Consider the following 13,810-nt stretch of genomic DNA (forward strand, 5'->3'; position numbering starts at 1 on the left):
ACCCGGAAACAGCTGACGGTGCTGAAACCAGGCTTGGCACGAGGGAGTACCTGTGACAAAAACACTGCCGAGAACCAGCTGGCGGTGCTGGAACCCGGATGCGTTGCCCCAGTGTGCAAGAGCCAATGGCACGACCGAGGACCAGCTGACGGTGCTGGAACCCGGTTACTAAGCTGTAGGTGCCCGCGCTTAAAAGCACTACCAAGGACCGCCTGGCGTTGGCGGAACTCGGATACCCAGGAGGAGGCACCTAAGCCAAAGGCTCGGCCCGGAACCAGCTGACGGTGCTGGAACCAGGTGGTGGACCCCAAGGTCCACAGGAGAGGAGAGAACAGCTAGGCCGCGAGGCAGCCGCAGTTACCGAACCCCAACAGTCCTACAGGGGGAGCTGGGCCTACTGGCACAACAGAACCAGCCTTGACTACCAGTTCACGCAGCCCACATAGGAAGCTCCTAAACTGGAGGCACCCTGGAGTTGGCTAACCCGACCGCACCACGACGAGGCAAGCATAGGTGTCTCAGTGAGCTTGACACAACCCGGAAACAGCTGACGGTGCTGAAACCAGGCTTGGCACGAGGGAGTACCTGTGACAAAAACACTGCCGAGAACCAGCTGGCGGTGCTGGAACCCGGATGCGTTGCCCCAGTGTGCAAGAGCCAATGGCACGACCGAGGACCAGCTGACGGTGCTGGAACCCGGTTACTAAGCTGTAGGTGCCCGCGCTTAAAAGCACTACCAAGGACCGCCTGGCGTTGGCGGAACTCGGATACCCAGGAGGAGGCACCTAAGCCAAAGGCTCGGCCCGGAACCAGCTGACGGTGCTGGAACCAGGTGGTGGACCCCAAGGTCCACAGGAGAGGAGAGAACAGCTAGGCCGCGAGGCAGCCGCAGTTACCGAACCCCAACAGTCCTACAGGGGGAGCTGGGCCTACTGGCACTACAGAACCAGCCTTGACTACCAGTTCACGCAGCCCACATAGGAAGCTCCTAAACTGGAGGCACCCTGGAGTTGGCTAACCCGACCGCACCACGACGAGGCAAGCATAGGTGTCTCAGTGAGCTTGACACAACCCGGAAACAGCTGACGGTGCTGAAACCAGGCTTGGCACGAGGGAGTACCTGTGACAAAAACACTGCCGAGAACCAGCTGGCGGTGCTGGAACCCGGATGCGTTGCCCCAGTGTGCAAGAGCCAATGGCACGACCGAGGACCAGCTGACGGTGCTGGAACCCGGTTACTAAGCTGTAGGTGCCCGCGCTTAAAAGCACTACCAAGGACCGCCTGGCGTTGGCGGAACTCGGATACCCAGGAGGAGGCACCTAAGCCAAAGGCTCGGCCCGGAACCAGCTGACGGTGCTGGAACCAGGTGGTGGACCCCAAGGTCCACAGGAGAGGAGAGAACAGCTAGGCCGCGAGGCAGCCGCAGTTACCGAACCCCAACAGTCCTACAGGGGGAGCTGGGCCTACTGGCACTACAGAACCAGCCTTGACTACCAGTTCACGCAGCCCACATAGGAAGCTCCTAAACTGGAGGCACCCTGGAGTTGGCTAACCCGACCGCACCACGACGAGGCAAGCATAGGTGTCTCAGTGAGCTTGACACAACCCGGAAACAGCTGACGGTGCTGAAACCAGGCTTGGCACGAGGGAGTACCTGTGACAAAAACACTGCCGAGAACCAGCTGGCGGTGCTGGAACCCGGATGCGTTGCCCCAGTGTGCAAGAGCCAATGGCACGACCGAGGACCAGCTGACGGTGCTGGAACCCGGTTACTAAGCTGTAGGTGCCCGCGCTTAAAAGCACTACCAAGGACCGCCTGGCGTTGGCGGAACTCGGATACCCAGGAGGAGGCACCTAAGCCAAAGGCTCGGCCCGGAACCAGCTGACGGTGCTGGAACCAGGTGGTGGACCCCAAGGTCCACAGGAGAGGAGAGAACAGCTAGGCCGCGAGGCAGCCGCAGTTACCGAACCCCAACAGTCCTACAGGGGGAGCTGGGCCTACTGGCACTACAGAACCAGCCTTGACTACCAGTTCACGCAGCCCACATAGGAAGCTCCTAAACTGGAGGCACCCTGGAGTTGGCTAACCCGACCGCACCACGACGAGGCAAGCATAGGTGTCTCAGTGAGCTTGACACAACCCGGAAACAGCTGACGGTGCTGAAACCAGGCTTGGCACGAGGGAGTACCTGTGACAAAAACACTGCCGAGAACCAGCTGGCGGTGCTGGAACCCGGATGCGTTGCCCCAGTGTGCAAGAGCCAATGGCACGACCGAGGACCAGCTGACGGTGCTGGAACCCGGTTACTAAGCTGTAGGTGCCCGCGCTTAAAAGCACTACCAAGGACCGCCTGGCGTTGGCGGAACTCGGATACCCAGGAGGAGGCACCTAAGCCAAAGGCTCGGCCCGGAACCAGCTGACGGTGCTGGAACCAGGTGGTGGACCCCAAGGTCCACAGGAGAGGAGAGAACAGCTAGGCCGCGAGGCAGCCGCAGTTACCGAACCCCAACAGTCCTACAGGGGGAGCTGGGCCTACTGGCACTACAGAACCAGCCTTGACTACCAGTTCACGCAGCCCACATAGGAAGCTCCTAAACTGGAGGCACCCTGGAGTTGGCTAACCCGACCGCACCACGACGAGGCAAGCATAGGTGTCTCAGTGAGCTTGACACAACCCGGAAACAGCTGACGGTGCTGAAACCAGGCTTGGCACGAGGGAGTACCTGTGACAAAAACACTGCCGAGAACCAGCTGGCGGTGCTGGAACCCGGATGCGTTGCCCCAGTGTGCAAGAGCCAATGGCACGACCGAGGACCAGCTGACGGTGCTGGAACCCGGTTACTAAGCTGTAGGTGCCCGCGCTTAAAAGCACTACCAAGGACCGCCTGGCGTTGGCGGAACTCGGATACCCAGGAGGAGGCACCTAAGCCAAAGGCTCGGCCCGGAACCAGCTGACGGTGCTGGAACCAGGTGGTGGACCCCAAGGTCCACAGGAGAGGAGAGAACAGCTAGGCCGCGAGGCAGCCGCAGTTACCGAACCCCAACAGTCCTACAGGGGGAGCTGGGCCTACTGGCACTACAGAACCAGCCTTGACTACCAGTTCACGCAGCCCACATAGGAAGCTCCTAAACTGGAGGCACCCTGGAGTTGGCTAACCCGACCGCACCACGACGAGGCAAGCATAGGTGTCTCAGTGAGCTTGACACAACCCGGAAACAGCTGACGGTGCTGAAACCAGGCTTGGCACGAGGGAGTACCTGTGACAAAAACACTGCCGAGAACCAGCTGGCGGTGCTGGAACCCGGATGCGTTGCCCCAGTGTGCAAGAGCCAATGGCACGACCGAGGACCAGCTGACGGTGCTGGAACCCGGTTACTAAGCTGTAGGTGCCCGCGCTTAAAAGCACTACCAAGGACCGCCTGGCGTTGGCGGAACTCGGATACCCAGGAGGAGGCACCTAAGCCAAAGGCTCGGCCCGGAACCAGCTGACGGTGCTGGAACCAGGTGGTGGACCCCAAGGTCCACAGGAGAGGAGAGAACAGCTAGGCCGCGAGGCAGCCGCAGTTACCGAACCCCAACAGTCCTACAGGGGGAGCTGGGCCTACTGGCACAACAGAACCAGCCTTGACTACCAGTTCACGCAGCCCACATAGGAAGCTCCTAAACTGGAGGCACCCTGGAGTTGGCTAACCCGACCGCACCACGACGAGGCAAGCATAGGTGTCTCAGTGAGCTTGACACAACCCGGAAACAGCTGACGGTGCTGAAACCAGGCTTGGCACGAGGGAGTACCTGTGACAAAAACACTGCCGAGAACCAGCTGGCGGTGCTGGAACCCGGATGCGTTGCCCCAGTGTGCAAGAGCCAATGGCACGACCGAGGACCAGCTGACGGTGCTGGAACCCGGTTACTAAGCTGTAGGTGCCCGCGCTTAAAAGCACTACCAAGGACCGCCTGGCGTTGGCGGAACTCGGATACCCAGGAGGAGGCACCTAAGCCAAAGGCTCGGCCCGGAACCAGCTGACGGTGCTGGAACCAGGTGGTGGACCCCAAGGTCCACAGGAGAGGAGAGAACAGCTAGGCCGCGAGGCAGCCGCAGTTACCGAACCCCAACAGTCCTACAGGGGGAGCTGGGCCTACTGGCACTACAGAACCAGCCTTGACTACCAGTTCACGCAGCCCACATAGGAAGCTCCTAAACTGGAGGCACCCTGGAGTTGGCTAACCCGACCGCACCACGACGAGGCAAGCATAGGTGTCTCAGTGAGCTTGACACAACCCGGAAACAGCTGACGGTGCTGAAACCAGGCTTGGCACGAGGGAGTACCTGTGACAAAAACACTGCCGAGAACCAGCTGGCGGTGCTGGAACCCGGATGCGTTGCCCCAGTGTGCAAGAGCCAATGGCACGACCGAGGACCAGCTGACGGTGCTGGAACCCGGTTACTAAGCTGTAGGTGCCCGCGCTTAAAAGCACTACCAAGGACCGCCTGGCGTTGGCGGAACTCGGATACCCAGGAGGAGGCACCTAAGCCAAAGGCTCGGCCCGGAACCAGCTGACGGTGCTGGAACCAGGTGGTGGACCCCAAGGTCCACAGGAGAGGAGAGAACAGCTAGGCCGCGAGGCAGCCGCAGTTACCGAACCCCAACAGTCCTACAGGGGGAGCTGGGCCTACTGGCACTACAGAACCAGCCTTGACTACCAGTTCACGCAGCCCACATAGGAAGCTCCTAAACTGGAGGCACCCTGGAGTTGGCTAACCCGACCGCACCACGACGAGGCAAGCATAGGTGTCTCAGTGAGCTTGACACAACCCGGAAACAGCTGACGGTGCTGAAACCAGGCTTGGCACGAGGGAGTACCTGTGACAAAAACACTGCCGAGAACCAGCTGGCGGTGCTGGAACCCGGATGCGTTGCCCCAGTGTGCAAGAGCCAATGGCACGACCGAGGACCAGCTGACGGTGCTGGAACCCGGTTACTAAGCTGTAGGTGCCCGCGCTTAAAAGCACTACCAAGGACCGCCTGGCGTTGGCGGAACTCGGATACCCAGGAGGAGGCACCTAAGCCAAAGGCTCGGCCCGGAACCAGCTGACGGTGCTGGAACCAGGTGGTGGACCCCAAGGTCCACAGGAGAGGAGAGAACAGCTAGGCCGCGAGGCAGCCGCAGTTACCGAACCCCAACAGTCCTACAGGGGGAGCTGGGCCTACTGGCACTACAGAACCAGCCTTGACTACCAGTTCACGCAGCCCACATAGGAAGCTCCTAAACTGGAGGCACCCTGGAGTTGGCTAACCCGACCGCACCACGACGAGGCAAGCATAGGTGTCTCAGTGAGCTTGACACAACCCGGAAACAGCTGACGGTGCTGAAACCAGGCTTGGCACGAGGGAGTACCTGTGACAAAAACACTGCCGAGAACCAGCTGGCGGTGCTGGAACCCGGATGCGTTGCCCCAGTGTGCAAGAGCCAATGGCACGACCGAGGACCAGCTGACGGTGCTGGAACCCGGTTACTAAGCTGTAGGTGCCCGCGCTTAAAAGCACTACCAAGGACCGCCTGGCGTTGGCGGAACTCGGATACCCAGGAGGAGGCACCTAAGCCAAAGGCTCGGCCCGGAACCAGCTGACGGTGCTGGAACCAGGTGGTGGACCCCAAGGTCCACAGGAGAGGAGAGAACAGCTAGGCCGCGAGGCAGCCGCAGTTACCGAACCCCAACAGTCCTACAGGGGGAGCTGGGCCTACTGGCACTACAGAACCAGCCTTGACTACCAGTTCACGCAGCCCACATAGGAAGCTCCTAAACTGGAGGCACCCTGGAGTTGGCTAACCCGACCGCACCACGACGAGGCAAGCATAGGTGTCTCAGTGAGCTTGACACAACCCGGAAACAGCTGACGGTGCTGAAACCAGGCTTGGCACGAGGGAGTACCTGTGACAAAAACACTGCCGAGAACCAGCTGGCGGTGCTGGAACCCGGATGCGTTGCCCCAGTGTGCAAGAGCCAATGGCACGACCGAGGACCAGCTGACGGTGCTGGAACCCGGTTACTAAGCTGTAGGTGCCCGCGCTTAAAAGCACTACCAAGGACCGCCTGGCGTTGGCGGAACTCGGATACCCAGGAGGAGGCACCTAAGCCAAAGGCTCGGCCCGGAACCAGCTGACGGTGCTGGAACCAGGTGGTGGACCCCAAGGTCCACAGGAGAGGAGAGAACAGCTAGGCCGCGAGGCAGCCGCAGTTACCGAACCCCAACAGTCCTACAGGGGGAGCTGGGCCTACTGGCACTACAGAACCAGCCTTGACTACCAGTTCACGCAGCCCACATAGGAAGCTCCTAAACTGGAGGCACCCTGGAGTTGGCTAACCCGACCGCACCACGACGAGGCAAGCATAGGTGTCTCAGTGAGCTTGACACAACCCGGAAACAGCTGACGGTGCTGAAACCAGGCTTGGCACGAGGGAGTACCTGTGACAAAAACACTGCCGAGAACCAGCTGGCGGTGCTGGAACCCGGATGCGTTGCCCCAGTGTGCAAGAGCCAATGGCACGACCGAGGACCAGCTGACGGTGCTGGAACCCGGTTACTAAGCTGTAGGTGCCCGCGCTTAAAAGCACTACCAAGGACCGCCTGGCGTTGGCGGAACTCGGATACCCAGGAGGAGGCACCTAAGCCAAAGGCTCGGCCCGGAACCAGCTGACGGTGCTGGAACCAGGTGGTGGACCCCAAGGTCCACAGGAGAGGAGAGAACAGCTAGGCCGCGAGGCAGCCGCAGTTACCGAACCCCAACAGTCCTACAGGGGGAGCTGGGCCTACTGGCACTACAGAACCAGCCTTGACTACCAGTTCACGCAGCCCACATAGGAAGCTCCTAAACTGGAGGCACCCTGGAGTTGGCTAACCCGACCGCACCACGACGAGGCAAGCATAGGTGTCTCAGTGAGCTTGACACAACCCGGAAACAGCTGACGGTGCTGAAACCAGGCTTGGCACGAGGGAGTACCTGTGACAAAAACACTGCCGAGAACCAGCTGGCGGTGCTGGAACCCGGATGCGTTGCCCCAGTGTGCAAGAGCCAATGGCACGACCGAGGACCAGCTGACGGTGCTGGAACCCGGTTACTAAGCTGTAGGTGCCCGCGCTTAAAAGCACTACCAAGGACCGCCTGGCGTTGGCGGAACTCGGATACCCAGGAGGAGGCACCTAAGCCAAAGGCTCGGCCCGGAACCAGCTGACGGTGCTGGAACCAGGTGGTGGACCCCAAGGCCCACAGGAGAGGAGAGAACAGCTAGGCCGCGAGGCAGCCGCAGTTACCGAACCCCAACAGTCCTACAGGGGGAGCTGGGCCTACTGGCACTACAGAACCAGCCTTGACTACCAGTTCACGCAGCCCACATAGGAAGCTCCTAAACTGGAGGCACCCTGGAGTTGGCTAACCCGACCGCACCACGACGAGGCAAGCATAGGTGTCTCAGTGAGCTTGACACAACCCGGAAACAGCTGACGGTGCTGAAACCAGGCTTGGCACGAGGGAGTACCTGTGACAAGAACACTGCCGAGAACCAGCTGGCGGTGCTGGAACCCGGATGCGTTGCCTTGCCTATTAAAGATTGTCTTCCTAGAGCCCCAACTAGCGGTGTTGGAGCAAAGGGTAAGCAGGGGGAGATGAGTGTAGGCCGAAGCCTGCACTGGAGGCAGCTTTGTGTCTGCGTTGCGTTTGCAGGACACTTTGCCGGCTACACACTGGGGGAACAGCTGGCGTTGCTGAACCCCACTAACACAATGGCGTGTGTTTTTCTCTGTGCAGCTAGCACTTGCGGGCAAAAACTAGCGATGTTAGAGCCCGTGTTGAAGCAGGAGGAGGAGGAGAGGAGCAGAGTGTAGGCCGAAGCTTAGTTGAACCAATTTCAAAGGAAACCTTTAACCCCCCCCTCAGGTGTTACAAAGTACAAGAGACACACCTTGTGCAGTATTAATGCTGCACAAGTGAAAGGTTGCTCTATTAATTTGTCTACTTGCACACGCTGAATGAAAGACATACACAATTTACCCCATTCTACAGTCAAACTGTAGTGGATGCGTGACTTGGTTTTTTGATGAGACGCAGCACAGGTGTCCAAAATAACGCCTTGGTGCTTGGAGCAGCTTCCTGAGCGTTGTTATTTGCTGTACAGGAGTCTGCGCTCTTGTGTTATCCCTTGGCAATGCCCTGTTAGCGCTGCCCATCTTATGACATCATTTCATGTTGGCCGGTGCGGTTAACGATGGCCATAAATCCCAGACCCACAGTGTCTTTTCATAAAGCCACACTGCGGTGCTGGGATTCGTGGCCTTGAGCAGTAAATATTTTGGCCGCTCACACACGTCCTTACACCTGCTTCAGACTGGGCGGCCTCTGCTGATCCCTTCTCGCATGCCGCGGCCATGAGGCTGCACAGTCTGAAGAAGGCTGAAGGAGATGAGTTAAGACAGGCGAAGATATGCACTGCTCGTGCCCATCAATCACACCCTCGCAGTCAAAATAATTAAGACAACGAGGAGCATTTTATTCAGGCAGGGCGGACGAACAGGCGCAAGTAGCCAACCAATGATGTCAGAAGACGGGAAGCGCTACCAAGGGGGGTGCTGCGTATCATTAGAAAGGAAAGTCACACCTCAGGGACAGTGGAATGGTCTCAAAGAGACACATTTTGTACGTGTTGAGTTCCACGTGGGCAAGGAGAAAACATCAGCCACCTTGTACAAATGCAGCAGTACTGCTGTACAAGGTGGCTGTTATACATAGAAACACCTGGGGGTGGGGGCCAGGCTCCCTTCAATTTCAGTTCATGTGCCTGCGTGGCGTTTGCAGGTCACGTTGCAAGCTGCACAGCAGGGGAACAGCTGGCGGTGCTGAACCCCACTAACACATTGGCTGGTGTTTTTCTCTGTGCAGCTAGCATTTCCGGGCAAAAACTAGCGGTGTTTGAGCCCAGGGTCAGCAGGAGGAGGAGGAGAGGAGCAAAGTGTAGGCCGAAGCCTGCACTGGTGGCAGCTTTTGGTCGGTTGTGCCAGCGTGGCTTGTGCTGGACACGATGCCGGCTACACAGCGGGGGAACAGCTGGCGTTGCTGAACCCCACTAACACATTGGCTGGTGTTTTTCTCTGTGCAGCTAGCATTTCCGGGCAAAAACTAGCGTTGTTAGAGCCCAGGGTCAGCAGGAGGAGGAGAGGAGCAGAGTGTAGGCCGAAGCCTAGTTGAACCAATTTCAAAGGTTACCTTTAACCCCCCCTCAGGTGTTACAAAGAACAAGAGCCACTCCTTCTGCAGCATTAATGCTGCACAAGTAAAAGGTTGCTCTATTAATTTGTCTACTTGCACAAGCTGAATGCAACACGTAGACTATTTAGCCCATTATACTGTTTAACAGTAGTGGAGGCGTGACTTGTCTTTTTAAAGAAAAGCAGCACAGGTGTCGAAAACAACACCTTTTTGCATGGGCGCAGCTTCCTGAGCGTTGTTAGTTGCTGTACAGGAGTCTGCGCTCTTGTGATCCTTTGGCCATGCGCTGTGAGCGCTTCCTGTCTTATGACCTCATTTCATGTTGGCCGTTGCGGTTAGCGATGGACATGAATCCCAGACCCACAGTGTGTTTTTAAAAAATCACACTGCGGTGCTGGGATTCGTGCCCTGGTGCAGTAAATATGTTTGCCGCTCACACATGTCCTTACACCTGCTTCAGACTGGACGGCCTCATCTGATCCCTTATCGCCTGCCGAGGCCATGAGGACACCCAGTCTGAAGAAGGCGGAAGGAGATGAGTGAACACAGGCAAACATATGCACTGCACATGCCCATCAATCACACCCTCGCTGTCCAAAAAAATAAGACACCGAGGGCCGTTGTTTCGAGCAGGGGAGATGCACAGGCGCAGCCAGCTAACCAATGATGTCAAAAGACGGGCAGCGCTAACAAGGGTGGTGCTGCGTGTCATTACAAAGGAAAGTCACACCTCAGGGACATTGTAATGGTCTCTAATGAGACACATTTTGTACGTGTTGAGTTCCACGTGGGCAAGGAGAAACAGTCAGCCACCTCGTACAAATGCAGCAGTACTGCTGTACAAGGTGGCTGATATACATAGAAACACCTGTGGGTGGGGGGCAGGCTCCCTTCAATTTCAGTTCATGTGCCTGCGTGGCGTTTGCAGGTCACGTTGCAAGCTACACAGCAGGGGAACAGCTGGCGTTGCTGAACCCCACTGACACATTGACTGGTGTTTTTCTCTGTGCAGATTGCATGTCCGGGCAAAAACTAGCGGTGTTAGAGCCCAGGGTCAGCAGGAGGAGGAGGAGAGGAGCAAAGTGTAGGCCGAAGCCTGCACTGGTGGCAGCTTTTGGTCGGTTGTGCCAGCGTGGCTTGTGCTGGACACGATGCCGGCTACACAGCAGGGGAACAGCTGGCGGTGCTGAACCCCACTAACACATTGGCTGGTGTTTTTCTCTGTGCAGCTAGCATTTCCGGGCAAAAACTAGCGGTGTTTGAGCCCAGGGTCAGCAGGAGGAGTAGAGGAGCAGAGTGTAGGCCGAAGCCTAGTTGAACCAATTTCAAAGGTTACCTTTAACCCCCCCCTCAGGTGTTGCAAGGTACAAGAGCCACACCTTGTGCAGCATTAATGCTGCACAAGTAAAAGGTTGCTCTATTTGTTTTGCTCCTTGCACACGCTGACTAAAACACGTACACTATTTAGCCCATTATACTGTCAAACAGTTGTGGAGGCGTGACTTGTCTTTTTAACGAGACGCAGCACAGGTGTCAAAATTTGCACCTAGGTACTGGGCGCAGATTCCTGAGCGTTCTTATTTGCTGTACAGGAGTCTGCGCTATTGTGATCCCTTGGCCATGCGCTGTGAGCGCTTCCTGTCTTCTGACCTCATTTCATGTCGGCCGTTGCGGTTAGCGATGGACATGAATCCCAGACCCACAGTGTGTTTTTAAAAAATCACACTGCGGTGCTGGGATTCGTGCCCTGGTGCACTAAATATGTTTGCCGCTCACACATGTCCTTACACCTGCTTCAGACTGGACGGCCTCATCTGATCCCTTATCGCCTGCCGAGGCCATGAGGACACCCAGTCTGAAGAAGGCGGAAGGAGATGAGTGAACACAGGCAAACATATGCACTGCACATGCCCATCAATCACACCCTCGCTGTCCAAAAAAATAAGACACCGAGGGCCGTTGTTTCGAGCAGGGGAGATGCACAGGCGCAGCCAGCTAACCAATGATGTCAAAAGACGGGCAGCGCTAACAAGGGTGGTGCTGCGTGTCATTACAAAGGAAAGTCACACCTCAGGGACATTGTAATGGTCTCTAATGAGACACATTTTGTACGTGTTGAGTTCCACGTGGGCAAGGAGAAAAAGTCAGCCACCTCGTACAAATGCAGCAGTACTGCTGTACAAGGTGGCTGTTATACATAGAAACACCTGTGGGTGGGGGGCAGGCTCCCTTCAATTTCAGTTCATGTGCCTGCGTGGCGTTTGCAGGTCACGTTGCAAGCTACACAGCAGGGGAACAGCTGGCGTTGCTGAACCCCACTGACACATTGACTGGTGTTTTTCTCTGTGCAGATTGCATGTCCGGGCAAAAACTAGCGGTGTTAGAGCCCAGGGTCAGCAGGAGGAGGAGGAGAGGAGCAAAGTGTAGGCCGAAGCCTGCACTGGTGGCAGCTTTTGGTCGGTTGTGCCAGCGTGGCTTGTGCTGGACACGATGCCGGCTACACAGCGGGGGAACAGCTGGCGGTGCTGAACCCCACTAACACATTGGCTGGTGTTTTTCTCTGTGCAGCTAGCATTTCCGGGCAAAAACTAGCGGTGTTTGAGCCCAGGGTCAGCAGGAGGAGTAGAGGAGCAGAGTGTAGGCCGAAGCCTAGTTGAACCAATTTCAAAGGTTACCTTTAACCCCCCCCCTCAGGTGTTGCAAGGTACAAGAGCCACACCTTGAACAGCATTAATGATGCACAAGTCAAAGGTTGCTCTATTTAATTTTGCTCCTTGCACACGCTGAATTAAACACGTACACTATTTAGCCCATTATACTGTCAAACAGTTGTGGAGGCGTGACTTGTCTTTTTAACGAGACGCAGCACAGGTGTCAAAATTTGCACCTAGGTACTGGGCGCAGATTCCTGAGCGTTGTTATTTGCTGTACAGGAGTCTGCGCTATTGTGTTATCCCTTGGCAATACCCTGTTAGTGCAGGCCGTCTCATGACCTCATTTCATGTTGGCCGGTGCGGTTAACGATGGCCATAAATCCCAGACCCATAGTGGCTTTTCCTAAAGTCACACTGCGGTGCTGGGATTCGTGGCCTTGTGCAGTAAATATGTTTGCCGCTCACACATGTCCTTACACCTGCTTCAGACTGGGCGGCCTCAGCTGATCCCTTATCGCATGCCGCGGCCATGAGGCCGCACAGTCAGAAGAAGGCGGAAGGAGGGGAGTGAAAACAGGGGAACATATGCACTGCTCGTGCCCATCAATCACACCCTCGCAGTCAAAATATATGAGACAACGGGGGGCGTTGTGTCGGGCAGGGGGGACGCACAGGCACAGCCAGCCAACCAATGATGTCAGGAGACGGGCAGCGCTAACAATGGGGGTGCTGCGTGTCATTACAAAGGAAAGTCACACCTCAGGGACATTGTAATGGTCTCTAATGAGACACATTTTGTACGTGTTGAGTTCCACGTGGGCAAGGAGAAAAAGTCAGCCACCTCGTACAAATGCAGCAGTACTGCTGTACAAGGTGGCTGATATACATAGAAACACCTGTGGGTGGGGGGCAGGCTCCCTTCAATTTCAGTTCATGTGCCTGCGTGGCGTTTGCAGGTCACGTTGCAAGCTACACAGCAGGGGAACAGCTGGCGTTGCTGAACCCCACTGACACATTGACTGGTGTTTTTCTCTGTGCAGATTGCATGTCCGGGCAAAAACTAGCGGTGTTAGAGCCCAGGGTCAGCAGGAGGAGGAGGAGAGGAGCAAAGTGTAGGCCGAAGCCTGCACTGGTGGCAGCTTTTGGTCGGTTGTGCCAGCGTGGCTTGTGCTGGACACGATGCCGGCTACACAGCGGGGGAACAGCTGGCGGTGCTGAACCCCACTAACACATTGGCTGGTGTTTTTCTCTGTGCAGCTAGCATTTCCGGGCAAAAACTAGCGGTGTTTGAGCCCAGGGTCAGCAGGAGGAGTAGAGGAGCAGAGTGTAGGCCGAAGCCTAGTTGAACCAATTTCAAAGGTTACCTTTAACCCCCCCCCTCAGGTGTTGCAAGGTACAAGAGCCACACCTTGAACAGCATTAATGATGCACAAGTCAAAGGTTGCTCCATTTAATTTTGCTCCTTGCACACGCTGAATTAAACACGTACACTATTTAGCCCATTATACTGTCAAACAGTTGTGGAGGCGTGACTTGTCTTTTTAACGAGACGCAGCACAGGTGTCAAAATTTGCACCTAGGTACTGGGCGCAGATTCCTGAGCGTTGTTATTTGCTGTACAGGAGTCTGCGCTATTGTGTTATCCCTTGGCAATACCCTGTTAGTGCAGGCCGTCTCATGACCTCATTTCATGTTGGCCGGTGCGGTTAACGATGGCCATAAATCCCAGACCCATAGTGGCTTTTCCTAAAGTCACACTGCGGTGCTGGGATTCGTGGCCTTGTGCAGTAAATATGTTCGCCGCTCACACATGTCCTTACACCTGCTTCAGACTGGGCGGCCTCAGCTGATCCCTTATCGCATGCCGCGGCCATGAGGCCGCACAGTCAGAA

Source organism: Ranitomeya imitator, chromosome 1 (assembly GCF_032444005.1).
Source record: "Ranitomeya imitator isolate aRanImi1 chromosome 1, aRanImi1.pri, whole genome shotgun sequence".
NCBI lineage: Eukaryota > Metazoa > Chordata > Amphibia > Anura > Dendrobatidae > Ranitomeya > Ranitomeya imitator.